This window comes from Myxine glutinosa, chromosome 3, assembly GCF_964187855.1.
Source record: "Myxine glutinosa chromosome 3, kmMyxGlut1.1, whole genome shotgun sequence".
Classification (NCBI taxonomy): Eukaryota; Metazoa; Chordata; class Myxini; order Myxiniformes; family Myxinidae; genus Myxine; species Myxine glutinosa.
This window is the reverse complement of record NC_136263.1, coordinates 122,856,946-122,874,400: the sequence shown is the minus strand read 5'-3', so window position 1 is coordinate 122,874,400 and position 17,455 is coordinate 122,856,946.

The window sequence follows — 17,455 nt, the reverse complement described above, 5'->3', positions numbered from 1 at the left end:
CATGGCAGATAGTGAGACCCAAAAGCTTGAGTGACAAAACTTCTTGGAGAGGATTATTCAGAAAGTGGATGGGAGGGTTGTCCAGTCGGTCTTTTCGGAGAGACATCGTAAGAGTATGAGATTTGTCAGGATTGAAAGACATGGTCCACTTGTTTGCCCAGTCTGTGATTTTGTCAAGGTCTGCAGAGAGTGAGGAGGCTGCAGACTGCCGATCTGAGGGATGAAGAATGGAGCGACAGAGAGTAGAGTCGTCAGCAAAGAGATAGAGAGGATTTTCAAGAGAGTCAGAGAGATCATTGATGAAGACCAGAAAAAGCACAGGGCCCAGAACACTGCCTTGGGGAACTCCAGCCTGAACAGGAAGAGGAGATGAGAGAAACCCATTCAGGGCCACACGTTGACTACGACTAGAGAGGAAGTCCGCCAGCCATGCGTGGAGATTTCCATGCATACCAAAAGAGGAGAGTTTGGTGAGCAGAGCGGGGTGCCAGACCGTATCGAAGGCATGTGATATGTCAAGGGAGACTGCTCTAATTTCCTGTTTGGCATTGAGGACCTCCATCCATTGTTGAGAAAGCAGAAGCAGCATGTCCAGAGTGGAGTGTCCAGGTCTGAAACCAAATTGATGATCAGAGATCAAGCCATTGGAGAAGAGGAAAGATTTCATATCTGAAGCAATGATGGATGTTTATATCTTGACACACACGATCACTTGTTATTATAGCATAACAGAACCCAATATTGCATTGTGTAATCAATCATCATCATCAATCTCGTCATTCAATGTAATATCCCGAGAATCTTCATCATTTTGGCACTCTGTGCTGCACAAACAGAGATCTGTACATGATAAGTCCTTTGATTTGCAAGAGCATCTGGAAGAAGAACAGTCTCCTCTGCACTGACATCTGACCATCTCAATTATAGCCTTGGGGGCTGGGAGGACCACCGTTGTCATTGGCTTCACTTGACCTTCGGTGTCCTTGTAGAAGCCATTCTCAAGTGGATCCAGGATCTTCTGCTAAGCGACGCTTGCCTGACCCCATACTCTGGCCTGGACATGTGCCCTCAGGATGTGCTGCTTAAGAGTGCCAAGAGTAGGAGGAAGTTTCTGACTTTCAGCCATGTGCTTGCAGAAAAGATGCCATCGCAGCTCAGGGTTTCTCTTTATCTGGATGCCTTTTGGTGAGTATGCAGCACACACGAATTCAGCTAATGTGGACACCATCTCTTCAGTCACTTCAGTGGCCTCTGTAAGCATCTGCAGAGCCTTGACGACATCTTCACCTGCTTTCATGAAGACCTGCAGCCAGGTTGTCTTGCCTATTCGAGAGAAGCTCCCTGTGTTGTCTGCCCCTGTGAATGCATGGAAGGCAGGCAAAGCCTTTGCTCTTTCGGCACCTAAAGCTGTCCAAATAGGCTGTACTTGAACAACTCCAGAAACCATCGAAACACTTGTGTTTCTTAGCAGGAGGTCATAGTTTGCTATCACCAGCACTAGTACATCGGTGTCTGGAGAGAACAGCACTAACTCTGCATCAGATGAGTTTCGATGTGATGCCAGCACTGCCTGTTGGATCAGCAGTGTGTCCGCTTCTTCGTGGTTGTTATCCTCAAATAACAGTTCCCTGTTGCTCTTAGTATGTCCTGCAGCAGATGTAATTATCAGCTTGGAAGAGTCCTTGTTGTATTCAATGGTTTTTGCTGCAAGATACTCGGTGAGATCAGCCTTTGTTTTGTCATGAGAAAGGAAGCGGCTCATTGGAATATGATTGATGTTTGCGTCATCTTTTACTTGATACTGGTCTGCGTCCTTTCCATGTCTCCTTTTTGTCCCCCGTCGCACCGCAGAGCGAAAGGGGGACTATGGTTTTCCCCTCCGTCCGTGTGCATCTGTCTGTGCGTGCGTGTGTCCGTGCGTGTGTCCGTGCGTACGTGCGTGCGTGCGTAAGCTAAGGACCGAATTCTAATTTGGTGTATGGGTGCAACCCACGTCAAAATCCAAGATGGCCACCGCCATGTATGTCTGAACCTTGTGAGCGGAATATCTTGAAAAATAAGCGAAGTACCAACTTCTAATCTGGTGTGTGGGTGTATCTAGGCATAAGGAAGAAAGCTTTTGAAAATTGGGTCGCCACGTCAAAATCCAAGATGGCCGCCACCATATATATGTCTGAACCTTGTGAGCGAAATATCTTGAAAAATAAACGAACTACTAACTTCTAATCTGGTGTGTGGGTGTATCTACGCATAAGGGAGAACACTATTGAAAATTGGGTCGCCACGTCAAAATCCATGATGGCCGCCTTGCGTCTTCCACTTTGTCAACTCACATCACTTCACCGACGTGGGACCTAGGCATAACGCTTGTCTCCCTTGTTGTAGTCTTCAGAGAATCAGCCCTGTAGGTATCAAACACGAGAATGATCTCATCACAGTCTCTTGTTAGACACACCAGCCTCTCATTGAACAATCCACTGAGATCTTTCACCGTCTCTACTGTGACAGGTTTCTTTGTCAGCTTCTGCATAAGCACCATACCATCCACAAGAGCAACTTTCCGACTGGAATTGGTACCTTCGTTAGATGTTGAGTCGATGGTTTCTGTATCCATTGCATCTTTTGACGAGGCTTGCAAATTGGATCTGTTGCTGATCTTCTTGGGATGTTTCAGCTGTTCCCAACTTCTCGAGTTGGTGATTCAACTTTGACTTGTCCTTGCATTGCAGCATTGTTTGCATTGCATTGCAGCAAACAGTTCTGTTCTATTCACTGGTTTTGGTTTGGGCTTGTCACAGTGCAGCACATCTACATGGTATGAACTGACCGATAGGCTCTGTGCATCACCTATTGTAAGAGGTGGTGCAATCGGTTGTGCAGGAGCATCAGCTTTCTGGTACACTGCACTGATTGTACCATGAGTTGTTCCTTTACCATCAGCAGTGTCTTCAGCAAAGTCTGTGTTGTCTGCAGCAAAGAACACGTAGCTGCCCTTCTTTAGGAAGGGTGGCACATAGAGACGTTGAAACAGTCTGGTGTTTTCAACGACAGCATTGGCAAGGGCTGTTTCTAGTAGCAGGGTGCGGGCATCTGAGACACAGTAACCCTGAGCATTGAAAAGACTCATAAGCCTTTTGTTTCTTGTGTCATGATGAACAGCTAGAGCCAGTCCCAGGACTTGAGGGTTTTCTCTTGCATGGTGTTGCCTATAGGTTGATGAATCGCTGCTAGGTTTGTACTTCACTTGTCTGTTGGACTTAAATCCAAACATGATGTTTTGGCTCACCACGAGTGCTGTCCTGTTGACAACACTGGTCCTTTTTTCGGTTTCCAACTCGTCCACAGGCCCTATCATGATCCAGCGAATCAGGGTGTACAGTTCAGCCGGAACTTCGTCAATGCTGCTAGACACTTGTATAGAATTTGCGGGCTTCTCTTTGGTGAAATCAGCAATGCATTTACGTATCACCTGTGCTACTTTGTAGGTGGCCTTCGTGTTGGTCATGTCATCACCCTCACTTGTGATAGCAGTGTGGAAGTGTAACTCAGTGTAACTTATTAATTGGCACTGGTAACTTATTAATTAACACTGGTAACGAAGCAGATACATTTTACCTGCAAACTCTGTGAAAGCCGAGTTCGTAAATGAGTGTCAGGAATGTGCCCGAACATGATAATCTCTTGTCCACCTGGTCACAGCCCCAGGCTGGAGCACCCCTCGCAGCAGGAGGGGAGCGAGCTGATGCCAGGACTTGGTGCATGCATGACCTCGGGGCATTAGCGGAGAAAGGATTAAGATTCAGCGGACAGGGGATTAACTCCAGTTTTGTCCATATAAACCAGAGCAAACATTGAGTCGAGAGGACTTGTCACCAGGAGCTCTGACCAACGGAACGGACGAGCACTCCTCATCATCAGACCCTCTGCCCGACGGGAGTGGCGGAGGAACATCGGCCGAACGAGAAGGAGCATGCGAAAAGAGTTAACCTGGTCCATTGAATAAAGCGGTATTATTTGGTAATTGGAATGAAGTGAATAACCAGTTAATAAACCAGACCTTTTGTAAAACCTGTGTCCGGTCATTGGAGTCTTGAGTCTCCCCCAATACTTCCCCTACAATTTGGAGGCACCGCTGGGATCAATTGTACAAACAAGTCTTTAAAAGGTGAGTGTGGCTTGTTTTTGTCCAATATGATTTACGAACTTGGAAATAGTTTTGTACATACATGGGGGAGAAGGTGGTTCTGGGGGTTCCGTGCGCACCGATGCCGCGATAGGTGGCGTGACCCATCACGAATGGTACTTCGATAAACGACTGTAGCTATTATTCGTGTTTTCCTAAATGATTTCTGTAAATACGTATTTTTTGCGCTGTCTAAATAAAATGCACAAGGTCGGCGCTGGTCATTAAAGGCCTTACTGTGACCTGGGAGCAAACGGAGCATGCGTGCACCATGCGACCATTTGCTTCCAAGACGTGTAAGGCCGGTACACTCGTTTACGCACCCGTACACGTGTAAAGTAGTTTTTTTTTTTGCACTTGTTCAAAGCACGCGACTTGCTCGGCGTGCGACAGGGAACCGGGAAATGGAATTATATTTATATATATATATTTTTACCTCATTCCAATTTATGGTATTGCGACAAAACGGCTTATATCTTTGGAACGACTCTTTTGTGGAAGAGCAATGGCAGACCACCCATTGTCACCACTTTCATGAGCTCAGAGAAATAAAACATCTAGTGGAAATTGGCAGCAGAGTGGGAATCGGCAGACAATGGAACAGCTAGCGACGAGTGTTTGTGAGTAACAACCACCCTCTGGTCAAGGCTCATAGGAGGGGTGATGCTTACTGATTCGGCACGCTTACAATAGGTGTTAATGGTGGGATGTCAGAGGTTTTGGTGTGGTTTAATGTTCACACTGTTTTGGAAAATAATGCTCGATGCAACATGATCCTAAAAAGAACCCATCCCTACATCGAAGGATCAGGAAGGGAAGGAATGGAAAATTTGAAGTATTAAAGTTACGGAACTCAAAATGTCTGGGTTTGGATGTAGTCATTAAAGGATTGAGTCATTCATTGGTGTGATGATGGTCCTAATATTTTGATAAATGTTTGATAATGGTCCTGGTAATTTTAGTCCTAGGAATAATATTGCTAGTGGTTTGTCTGAAGGTTTTAATGGGATCGGATTTTTATCTATCTATAATTCCAGTAATCTCGGTGTGTGTGTCGGTCTGTCTGTATGCGACCGCTGTTTCTCGACAACTACCGGTCCGATATACTTGAAACTTGCCAGGTATATTGCTGGGGACCCGAGGATGTGCCTTTTCAAGGTTTGAAATTAATCGGACAAGTGGGTCCCAAGGTATGGTCACCGTACTCGCAAGCCGTTCGCTTTGGCTTTGCGAATGGACCAAACCATTTCATGTAAATAGAAGGGGGGGGGGGGGTTCTGTGGTCGTTCGCTTTGGCTTTGCGAATGGACCAAACCATTTCATGTAAATAGAGGGGGGGGGGGGGTTCTGTGGTCGTTCGCTTTGGCTTTGCGAATGGACCAAACCATTTCATGTAAATAGAGGGGGGGGGGGGGGTTCTGTGGTCGTTACTGCCACGTAGTTTCAAAGTTTTTGTTGTTGTTGTTTGCACGCATGTTTTTTTGCAAGCACGTACGGGCAAGCACGTACGTGCGGGCACGCCCTAGTATATATAAATTGAGGTAATATTGAGTTATGGAATTAATTGCTTTCAACAATGCAAAGGGTGACAAGATATGGGATTTTAATGGGATTTTAATGGGATTTTAATGGGATATTGGTTTAGGAATGTTTAGAGGTCATTGCAATGTGATAATTACTTGTGATCATTTGTTGTTGCAACGTTTTGCTCCAACGTTTTGTGAACATTTAAATGTGGGTTTTGCTGACGTTTCCACAACGTCGCCACAACGTTTCACTTTCGTTGTTGCAACGTTTTGCTCCAACGTTTTGTGAACATTTAAATGTTGGGTTTTGCTGATGTTTCCACAACGTCGCTACAACGTTTCACTTTCGTTGTTGCAACGTTTTGCTCCAACGTTTTGTGAACATTTAAATGTTGGGTTTTGCTGACGTTTCCACAACGTCGCCACAACGTTTCACTTTCGTTGTTGCAATGTTTTGCTCCAACGTTTTGTGAACATTTAAATGTTGGGTTTTGCTGACGTTTCCACAACGTCGCTACAACGTTTCACTTTCGTTGTTGCAACGTTTTGCTCCAACGTTTTGTGAACATTTAAATGTTGGGTTTTGCTGACGTTTCCACAACGTCGCCACAACGTTTCACTTTCGTTGTTGCAACGTTTTGCTCCAACGTTTTGTGAACATTTAAATGTTGGGTTTTGCTGACGTTTCCACAACGTCGCTACAACGTTTCACTTTCGTTGTTGCAACGTTTTGCTCCAACGTTTTGGGAACATTCAAATGTTGGGTTGTGCTAACGTTTCCACAACGTCGCTACAACGTTTCACTTTCGTTGTTGCAACGTTTTGCTCCAACGTTTTGGGAACATTCAAATGTTGAGTTTTGCTAACGTTTCCACAACGTCACTACAACGTTTCACTTTCGTTGTTGCAACGTTTTGCCCCAACGTTTTGGGGACACTCAAATGTTAAGTAAATCGGATAAGAATTCACGAGTTATTTCACGAGTTATTCACGAGGTAATTACAGTAATTACAGTTCCGGTAATTACAGTAATTACAGTAATCATTATAGTAATTGCAGTAATCTTATTACAGTAATTACATTACATTAACTCAGGCACCTTTTGAGTAAGGAAGCTGACATTTGGACATGACACTGACCAAGTGATGTGGCTGTCAAGGAAAATTTTGATTTATTGATTAATCATTTAATAAATTAACTCGTTGATTTATAAATGACTTATTTAATTAAAAGTCCTCAGAGATACATCTTCAGATGAAATACTTGCAGATTGGTTATGCTATGAGCCAATTGATTAAGGAAAATATTTTGTGATGGCCATATTGGCAATTTCGTGGCCATATTCGTGGCAACTCAGTTAGTGCCACTGCACCTTTAAAATGCATCCCTGCGTTCATTTTTCGATCGATTGAGTTGAAATTTTGAACAATCGGATCTGGACTGTCGTTGTTAATGACTCTAGCACGCACTCGTCCAATCAGGATGGAGCGGTATGGTCCCCGGATTATCACTGCCCGCAGTTTTAATTAGTTTTACTTTTTCTCTTGGTCATATAATTTTGAAGACATGCATGTCATGATAGAGGAAATGTTTGTTCTGTTAAACGGAATAAATGTTGTTTATTTGTGTGGGTGTGTATTTTTGTGTATTTTGGATATATTTTCACGACTAATTCCAGTTATCGTCCTGCAAAATGTCTGCTCGTTCTTTTTCCTTTGAGTCGTAAATTCCTGTTGAATTCTCATTAAAATGCGGAATTAAGTACGCTGTGTGATGATGGAGATCCTTGATGACGAATCAGGAATAATGAATGAGCAAACAAATATCACGGATGGTACACCGGATAAGGAAAATGTAGATGAAACCCCTTTTGCTCAGGTGCTGTGCAGCGCTGCACAAAGATCCATATGAGCGGGGCCTGGGTGCTGTGTAATTAGTACACAAAGAACCAATTACTAGGGTGCTGAATAAACACAAAGATCCATTTTTTGGAGCTGGTTCTCCCGGTGCTGTGATTTATTCAAAGAACCAAATTTTGTAAGAATTAAGCTATGATTTGTCGACATTATAAATACTTTAATATATGTAACGATTTTGTAACGATCGTCCTGCAAAAGGTCTGCTCGTTCTTTTTCCTTTGAGTCGTAAATTCCTGTTGAATTCTCATTAAAATGCGGAATTAAGTACGCTGTCTGATGATGGAGATCCTTGATGACGAATCAGGAATAGTGAATGAGCAAACAAATATCACGGATGGTACATTGAATGATATGATTGGATATTCTTGCCATTTTTTATGGATTGGATATTCTTGACACTTATGGAAGAAGTTGAATGATATGATTGGATATTCTTCACATTTATGGAAGAAGTTGAATGATATGATTAGATATTCTTGTCTCACGAATGAAGGATGAGTTGCCTTTAGTGGTTGCAAAGAAAATTTGTGGAGACCAGGCAAAATGGGGAAATATGTCAGAAATGACCCTAGGACAGGACGGTGATTCATCAATTGACATGAGGTACGAACCAGAGGTGACGACCGATGAGATTCGATCTCAGTCAATGGATGGACCTGTCCTGACATCATTGGGGAAAGGACTTATGCAAGGAGTCATTCAAAATGATTAATTTGATTTATTGATGAATATTGATGAATTAATTGAAATTGAATAATTGATTGAATTGTTGATTGATTGAATCTAATTGATTGAATTTAATTGAATAAATTTAACTGAATAAATTGAACTGAATAAATCGAATTGAATATATTGATTGTTTGATTGATGAAAATGCGGTCTCAAGAAAGAAGCTTTGATATCTTTGCGAGATATTATCAATGTGGAGACAACCTGGGAAAATTGAGCAAGGTGGTGAGTTTATATACAGATATATATGTGCGGTTACCATTGTGTGATTTCCCCGTCAACAGAGCGGACACCTGAGGATTCACCCATTTCATACTGACCCTCCGGCTCATCTGCAAATACTGATCTGTGAGATTGGATTGTGCAAAAGCCACAGCTGAGGGAGATTCTCTGGAAATCACCGTGTGAACAGGTGGAGAGATCCTTCCTGGAGGTACGAGTGAAGCTTTAGAGGAACCTGGAACAAGCTACAACGCATCCAACGCTACTTTGATAAAAGGTGGAACAAACTCCAGTAGATTTTATTTATAGGACATATAGTACAGGTGTGTACAGGTGCATTCCAAAGCGCAGATCCTAGTAATCTACCTGGTACATTGAGGGAATATTGAGTGTTATTCACATACAGGCAAAATGGGAAATGGAGTCTACAAGGGTAAACAAGGTCAGCTAGACTTGTCCCAAAGAGGCGCTTGCGTCAACCACATGTATCAGCAATATGGTCCACATTCACTTAAAGATTTGGAATCTTGGCATGAATGGACAAAAGGGAGAAAGAAGGAATTCCCCAAGGATGGCACGTTTGACAGGAACACATTGGAAACACTCAGAGAAGAATTAGAAGCAAGAGACAGACAGAAGTTGAAGGTGGATTGGAAACCATTTTATTACTGGGACATCGAGTCTAGAGACAGGGAGACCAAAACGAAAATGGGGGGTGTGAAGAAAGAAATGAAGCAGATACAACATAGGTTGGAAAAGGTATCCACTCAAATGCCTCTTGAAGTTAGCAATGGAAAGCGATCCCAGTTCAGATTGTACCCAGATGCAAGGTCATATGAGATAAATGAACTAGAAGAGGAAACTCCTCCACCCTATCGGCGAAATAGTGTATATCAGCCACAGGAAGTACAGGTACCTGTACCTCTACCTGCCGAAGGGCCAGTACAGAGTGAAACGATTGGCTCTAGCCGACAGAAGACAGGTGAAAGCAGTGCCCCAGTTGAGGTGACTACCCCAGAGGGTGCAACTGGAGGACAGGAACCGACTCAAAGTGGGCAAGCAATACAACCAGCTGCAACAACTTCAACATACGTCCCATACCACCATACAAGAAGTAAGGGTTCTGTGATGAATGCCAATCTATCCAACGATCAATATGATCTGCCAATGAACATTCAAAACTTGACTCTCCCACAGGGAGGTTTTGAACAATGTGGCGTTATGAATTTCCCGCAACGGCAATTTCCAGGGGCAAATGAGGAACGCCCAGATTTGATGTATAGACCTTGGCAAATACACCAATTGAAGGCATTACAGAGCGATATGCCATCAATCAAAACAGATCCACTTCAATTCGCAGAAGAGCTACGATTGATTGTGGAAACGCAATTGCCGACTATAAGAGACATGGAAATACTCTTAAAGTGGGTAATTCCTAATACCACCACTTTGAAGACATTAATGAGTGAGGCAAACTGGGTACATGCAGTAAATGGAGAATTAGACATACCCACGGAGGCTAAAATGACACAGATAAATAAATTAATAGAGGCCATACAAAAATTGCCGCCCGTGACTGATTGGAATAAAGTGGTTACGTGCAAACAGAAAACAGGAGAGGATGCTAGTGATTATTTAGACAGATTGCGAGATGTTTTTCGACTATATTCGGGAATAGACCAGGCACAAATCGACAATGCCCTAAAACCCCTTTTTATTAATGGTCTGTTGCCGAAATTGAAGAGTGAAGTGGAAAGACAGTGTATTGCTTGGGAAGGCAAGCCGATGCAAGAAATATTGAATTATGCTTTGCATCATCAGCGAATTCAGGCCAGGAACAGTGCTATAAATGCCGAAAAATTGATGCAACTACAGACACAAGCCCTGATGATTATGAACCAACGCAATAGGTTTTCTATGCAACAACGTAACAATGCAACAGACAACAACTATGAATCAGGAGATAACCAGAGGTCAGAATGGCAACCCAAAGACCCAGACATGCAGCCCAGAAAGACAAGTCAACAAGTGGACAGAGCAGGTAACGACAGAAGCCGGTGCTTCAACTGTGGAGAGATGGGACACTGGATAAGGAGATGCCCATATCTGAGCAGAAGACAATTTCGACAGGGAAACCAAGGACAAAGAAACCAAGGACAAAGAAACCAAGGACAGGGACACTACCAACTACCACCACCTCAGCCAACATATAGGGCTCCATTGAAGAATGCCCCAATTAAGGGAGGACCTCAGCAGAATAGATGGTCTGAAACGCCCTTCTGACTAGACCAGAATGACCAAGTGGCAGCACTTCCGTTAATTTCAAGGTCGGCTGCACAGGAACCAAATGTTAGTTTGACAGTAGGCGGACGCAAGGCTCCTTTCCTAGTTGATACGGGAGCCACTCGTTCCACGTTGCGTCGAGCAGATTTTCCCAATATACCATTGTCAAAACACTATACGACGGTGGTAGGAGTATCAGGGGTTCCCATACATACGCCTGTCACAAAGGAATTGCGTGTCCAACTTGGCCCATTGACTGCACAACATGCCTTTCTTGTGGCATCTGGCGTTCCAGTAAATTTGATGGGAAGAGATTTATTGTGCAAATTGAACTGTACTGTCATATGTAAGAAAAACGGAGTGTATCTAGAAATGCCAGAACATTCCCACGACTTCGTCATTGATATGCTACAAAGCGCAATAGAACCAAGAACACATCGATGGGAAATCAATGATACACAAATGGCAGAACTTTTGTACGATAGTTTTATGACATTGAAGGTTGCAATGCCCAAAGTACAGGAGTGGGTAGACAGCTACTTGATGGACTCTCTGAAATGGCAGACTGATCTTCACTGTACGACATGTCATGACCCTATAGGGAAGGAGGTGTCCTATGCAGAGAAGGTTTCTAGATACCTGGACACAAGGTATGATGTACATATTGTCAAGTTGTAGATTTGTTATTGCCTAAAGTTCAGTTATAGACGTTGGTTGCTAATGTGTTATGATTTAAATGTTGTTTAAAAATGCTATTTTCATAAAGTTAATAAAGGGTTTTTGCTTCGTTTTAGTTTTGGATGAGGAAAGGCTCGCTTCGGTCGTGCTGGACAAATTGTATACGTGTGCTTTTTCAAGGCTAGATAAGGCCGGTCGTAAAATCACGCTCACGCGCGTGATTTTGTGTAACGCTAGTAGAATGTTTAGATTGCAGACATAAACATATATATTTTGTATTAATCACAGCGACGCATGACTCTGTATAAACATGCTTTGAATTACTCATGTAAACAAACCCATATATTTTATGGGTTTGTTTGGCCAAGCATGCACTCTTCTCTCTGTGAGTTACATTTCTGTTTTCTCGGAGCCCAGAGAAACATTTGGTCCGAATGATAAGGAAGGGCTGACTCCCCCGAATGACAGGGATAACGGTGGGAGGGACTCTCGCCAGTCGCTTTGTTCTCTCGGAGATTTTCTGATAATCGTATTCATATATAAGTGAATGAGAATCAATTAAGTTCGAGGAAGGCTTGACTTGGCATGAAGCTGGTTCTTGCTGTAGATGTCTGTCTCCTCCGGATCTGTATAAGTTGGTTTTAATAAAAGCTGCGTCATTTTTCAGGCTATTTGTGGACTTCTTTTCCAAACGAAGAGCTGCTTCTTCACAGATGGTACCAGGAGTGGGGTCAGCACCGGACGACGGGAAACGGAGCCCGAGGGACAGGAGGAAGGCTGCCTGAGGCCGGCGCCGGCACGCGGATTTGATTAAAGGTGGGAGTTGTTTTATATCAGAGGGCTATTATTCCAAATTCGTACCTTCCTCCCTCGAGCGGCTTCAGTCTCCTTGTCTTCCGCGCTGCCTGCACTCGAACAGAAATTGTAAGTAAAGGCTCATTTTAGGCCTCAGAATGACGTGGCTTTGTTAAAGCCAGGATAAACAAGTAAGGATACCAGTAAGGACTTAACAGTAAGCTTAAAGTTACAGTTAGCACCAGGAGGGGAAAATGAGGTCGGACAGCCATATAGGCTGGAGCCAGGTGGCCAAGATTTTTCCAGGAAGGAACAGCCCAGAGACAAGATGGGGTATGCCATTGCATGCCAGGGAACGAAGGGCTGTGGCTAACTTAGGAGGGCCAAAAAAAAAAAAACATGGCCAGTAAAAGGATTTGCGCAGGATATCGGTGAAGATAACGTTCGGTACAAGGGAAGGGGGAAAAGTGAGGTCGGACAGCCGTAAAGGTTGAGCCAGGCCGAGAACTTTCCAGGAAGGATCAGCCCAGAGCAATAAGATGGGAAGCAAGCTAATGAAAGAAGGGGAACCCCTTAAGGGAACCCCGGCATCTTTCATGTTTAAGAGGCATCATTTTGCCGCGGTAAGACCAGTAAAGGACTGGGCTGTGTTAACTAAAGATTTAAATAATCCCTGGCCAGGGGAGGGATCGTTTGCGCTTGACAAGAAGGAAGCAAGCAACAGAGGTCCAGATAAAGCAGGCCAGGATCTGGTGGACAAGAGAAAATAAATAAGCTCACAGGAAATGGGCCAGGTGGCCACAGGGTGAGAAGGACAGGAATGGTTTTTGAAATATTGAAATTTTAAGCATTGCAGCTATGGTTATTGAAGCTACACCAGACAGAGGACAAGTAAGCAGTTAAACAAGTAAATCAGCGAGTGATGCCGCTGGACCAGATACCAGACCAAGACCCCCCAACCCCCCAAGACCTGAGCTCAGTCCCGGGGCTCTAGGCAACACCCCCCCACCCCCCCAAGACCTGAGCTCAGTCCCGGGGCTCTAGGCAACACCCCAACACCCCGCCCTGCCTTCCCTTTTTCACCTCAACCCACCCCCGTCCAACCCGTCCCAAAAAAAAAATCCTTTTCCTTGAATGAGAGACGTAACATGAATGAGCAAAGATTGTACATGAGAGTGGCTGGAGAAAGGCATGATTTGAGTCGATCTGAGTTTCGCGCAAAGTCTGGGAGACTTATATGAGTATATGAATGAGGAATGAATGTATATTGGGATGTTAATTGACGTGTGTATCTGGCCAAGGTATTTGTCTGTCATCTGTTTGGGAGTTGTTTGGGAAGCGAATTGATATAAATCGGGTCAGGAAAGCACTCGGAGTGCCCTTGTCGACCTACTGTTGATATGAAGCGGTTTCTTGGAGATGGTTGCAGGATGGGCTGTTTTTTTTCTTTCGAGCGGCAGTCGGACGGAGATTTGGAATTTGTTGAACTAAATTCAGAATTCGAATCAATATGTGTGTTTTACTTGAATTGAAGAGTTCATTCAATGGCAGATATTGTGGATTGTATGTGTGGGATGTATCGCTGAGGCAGCTCACCTTTGGAATTGGTGTCGTATGGTGCATTTGGGGTCGGGGAGGTGGAGCGTCGGAGATCCTGTTTTTTTGCGATGTTTACGAGCTAGGGATGAGTTCTGACAGCTCACTGTTATGACGGCCCTCATTCGAGAGCGGCGCGCAGTTTTGGTTGCCACGGCTACGAGCCTCGCAGGAAACCGCGAGGAGGTGTGTTGATGAAGCGTTGTGCGAACGAGGAGGGATGTGCGAAAGGTGTGCACCAGGTAGAGAGGTGCTGCATTGTAGAGCACGCCTGGAAGTTCCTGGGCGGATTGTGACGGTTGTTGGATTCGTAGAAGTTAGCATTTTGCAATGTGGAGCCACAATAATGGTCATCTGTCTGTCTGGATGTGGAGTTCTTGCAGGGAATGTCGCCGGACTTGTAATTGTATTAGTTGCGGAATAATAAAGCGCTGGTTACCCCAATTCGAAGTTTGACCTTTTAAAGTTTAGTTGACCTTTGTTCGAGATTTGTAAGGGAAAGAGGTCGGAGATAATTCACTAACCTTGGAAGAACGACAGGCGGAGTCAGTCTACAGGGTGTTGCTTTAACGACAGGATATATAGGACTTAAATCTGGAGAATATCGGGACATTATATTGTGGGTAAAACCAAAATCATGTACGTAATTAATGAACAGAGAATATCGAGTCCTGTTTGTCGTTGTAATTGTCGTTGATGTCCCGATTCAGGGGTCTCAAGAAATAAACAGACTTCCGGTGCCGACCGGAAGCGTCAGGTACAGTACGCTTGAGTTTAATTTAACCAGGCCGAGCACAGTGACGTGCGTGATCGAGCAATGGGGATAGTCATGGTCAGTGAAATGCAGTGAAATGCAGTGAACATGCCCGATTTGGCTTTGCGAGGCTCCGGATAGAAATTGGCATTTCGATGCTGTGGATTATATTGTGCCTGCCCGGAAAGGTGATGTCCTGTGCTGGGGCTGGCGACATGCCTCTGTTATTTGTCTGTCTGTCGGTCTGATTGTAAGTCTTTGGTACTGGGAGGGCTAATTGAGTGCTCAGGCGTCATTGTTCCATGGAGGCAGGAGCTGTGAGTCACAAAATGTAAATGTAACACAGAGAGATGAACAGGACAACAATGGAGTTTATATGGACGGGTTTGGGGCAGGTTCAATCTGACGATTACAGAGGGCTTTGTTCTGTTCACGAAACATGTAAAATTCATGGAGTTGAAGTGGTTTGCAAGAAGGCAGCAGAGTCAGTACTGGGATGCAACCTCGTCCAGGGGTTTTGGTCCAGCCTGCAAGGAGTCCAGGGGCTTGTTTCAGGGCTGGGTCGCCAAAAATGGGATGCTGTGCCCATCTGGATGTAAAATTATCCATCAAGGACGGGGAATGATGTGCAGTGTGATTGATTGGAGGTAATAAGGATTTGTGTTGATTTCCTGATTTGAGTTCATCTGGAAACAAAGACAGATGGGATTAATGTGTATATCAGGAACAATTTGGAAAAAAAATATGGATATATGACATTACTAAAATATAACCAAGCAATTGAGAGTTCTTGGGTTAATGGGATATAAATAAATGCATCTACAAGTTGATGGTTTATAAAAATTTAGTTCTGGATGATACTTAAACGATGAACAATGTTGGCAATATACAAAGAATGTGACTTGTTTTTTGGGGGGAAAACATGTGGTTTAAAATTGGTTGGCTAAGTTTTAAAGATGGAGATGTTTCGCAGAACTCTTATGATTATTTATATGAGTGGTGGACTATTCCATGGCGAAGCATTTTCCAGTTTATTGAAAGTTGGATTTTGTAAAATAATGGTTTAATATAACCACAGTAGAAAATAATATACAGATTTGGAACATTTTGTAAACTTTCGAATAATGAGAAGATTCATAAAATTCATAAAAGGTGGATACTGGGAAACCATCGATGTTGGGGGCAAAGTTATGGGTGAATTTGGTGAGTGGTTGTGGGCAAACGAAGATTAATTTAGATTTATCATAGTTAAGTTCGAGGAAGTTGATTTGAAGCCAGAATTTCATTTGGATGCCAGAAAGGAGAAAGGAGATGCTGAAAGCCAGAAAGGAGATGCTGTTGTCTACTCTGAATGACAGGTGGTGGTATCCAGGGCGCTGAGGAGTTTGTTCACGTTGTAAAGTTTGTTTATTTAGTTTGTTTATTGTAGAGAAGAGTGCTTTTGGGATTCCGGAGCCAGAGTGGATAATTTGAGGGTAGTAGGTGGAGTAGAGGACATCTTTGCAGTGCTGTAGGTGGTCCTTGTAGGCTTGGGGGTGAACTAATTTGGGTTTAATAGGCACAAGCTGGTCTAAACAGGGTGAGGAGGATGGTGTGATTGATGATGTCAAAGGAGGCGTTGAGGTGAGGAGGATGAAAATGTTGAGGTTGCCGGCATCAGAGGAGAGAAAAGGTCGCTGGTGATTTTGAGGAGAGCAGTTTCAGTACTGTGGCTGGAGCAGAATCCGGATTGGGATGTTTCATACAGGTTATTGGCAGAGTGGTGATGTTTGAGTTGAGTGGCCACAGCACGTTCCAAAACTTTTGACAGAAAGGGTAGGTTGGAGATGAGTCTGAAGTTATTTAGGGTGTCAGGGTTTAGTCCAGGGTTTTTCCAGAATGGGGGTGAAGTTTCACGAGTTTTTGGGGAAATCGGTATGTGAAGCTGGATTAAGTTGGAACTGCTTGATGAGCCATGGAGATGGATTGGGTTTTGTTGTTGGTTGTCTGGGAGTTCGGTTGTTGCATTGCCAAAGGTTTCTGTGTGGTGGACACACTCGTTGGCTGTTGTCTTGTGTGACGTGGAGGGAGATGTATGTGGCTGCGTGTGGCTGCCTGGAATCGGGAAGGCGGCTACAGTGGTTGATATTGGTTGTGGATTGTCCGGGGTGCTTCGATTTGCATAGGGGGTGAAGATTGGGATATTACATTATTTTAAGTAAGTATTGGCATGAGTAATTACATAAGTAATTATGAGTTATTATGAGTATTAGTTATGAGTAAGTGATTATTACCTTCGCAAAATCGGAAGGTTATGTTTTGATCGCTGTGTATTTGTATGTCTGTGTGTGTGTGTATGTGTATGTTATTCGCATAACTCAAAAAGTATTCAACCGATTCGCATGAAATTTGGTGGGATGATAGGTTATTATCCGGGAACCATTTGATTAGATTTTGGAATCGATCGGGTCAAAGGTCAAGGTCAAGGTCAAGAAAAGGTCATGGATGTGATTACAATATCAAATTTTTGGCGGGATAGAATGGTTTAATTTGAAACAAATCTTCCCGCATGACAACGTAGGTGTGGCTTTGCTACACAGATCTTGTAGTCTTTTATTTTGGCAACAAAAGTAGCTGCGGCGAAGGTATGCGCTCTACCGAGTGCCCGTTCTAGTTTTAGTAAAGTTACATGTTTCGCTGTGTTGTGGATCTGGGGACAAGCTAGTTTGATGGGTACCCTGGGGTCTTCGGCGTGTCTATGTGTTTGGCTGTCTGTCACACCGGACTCTTG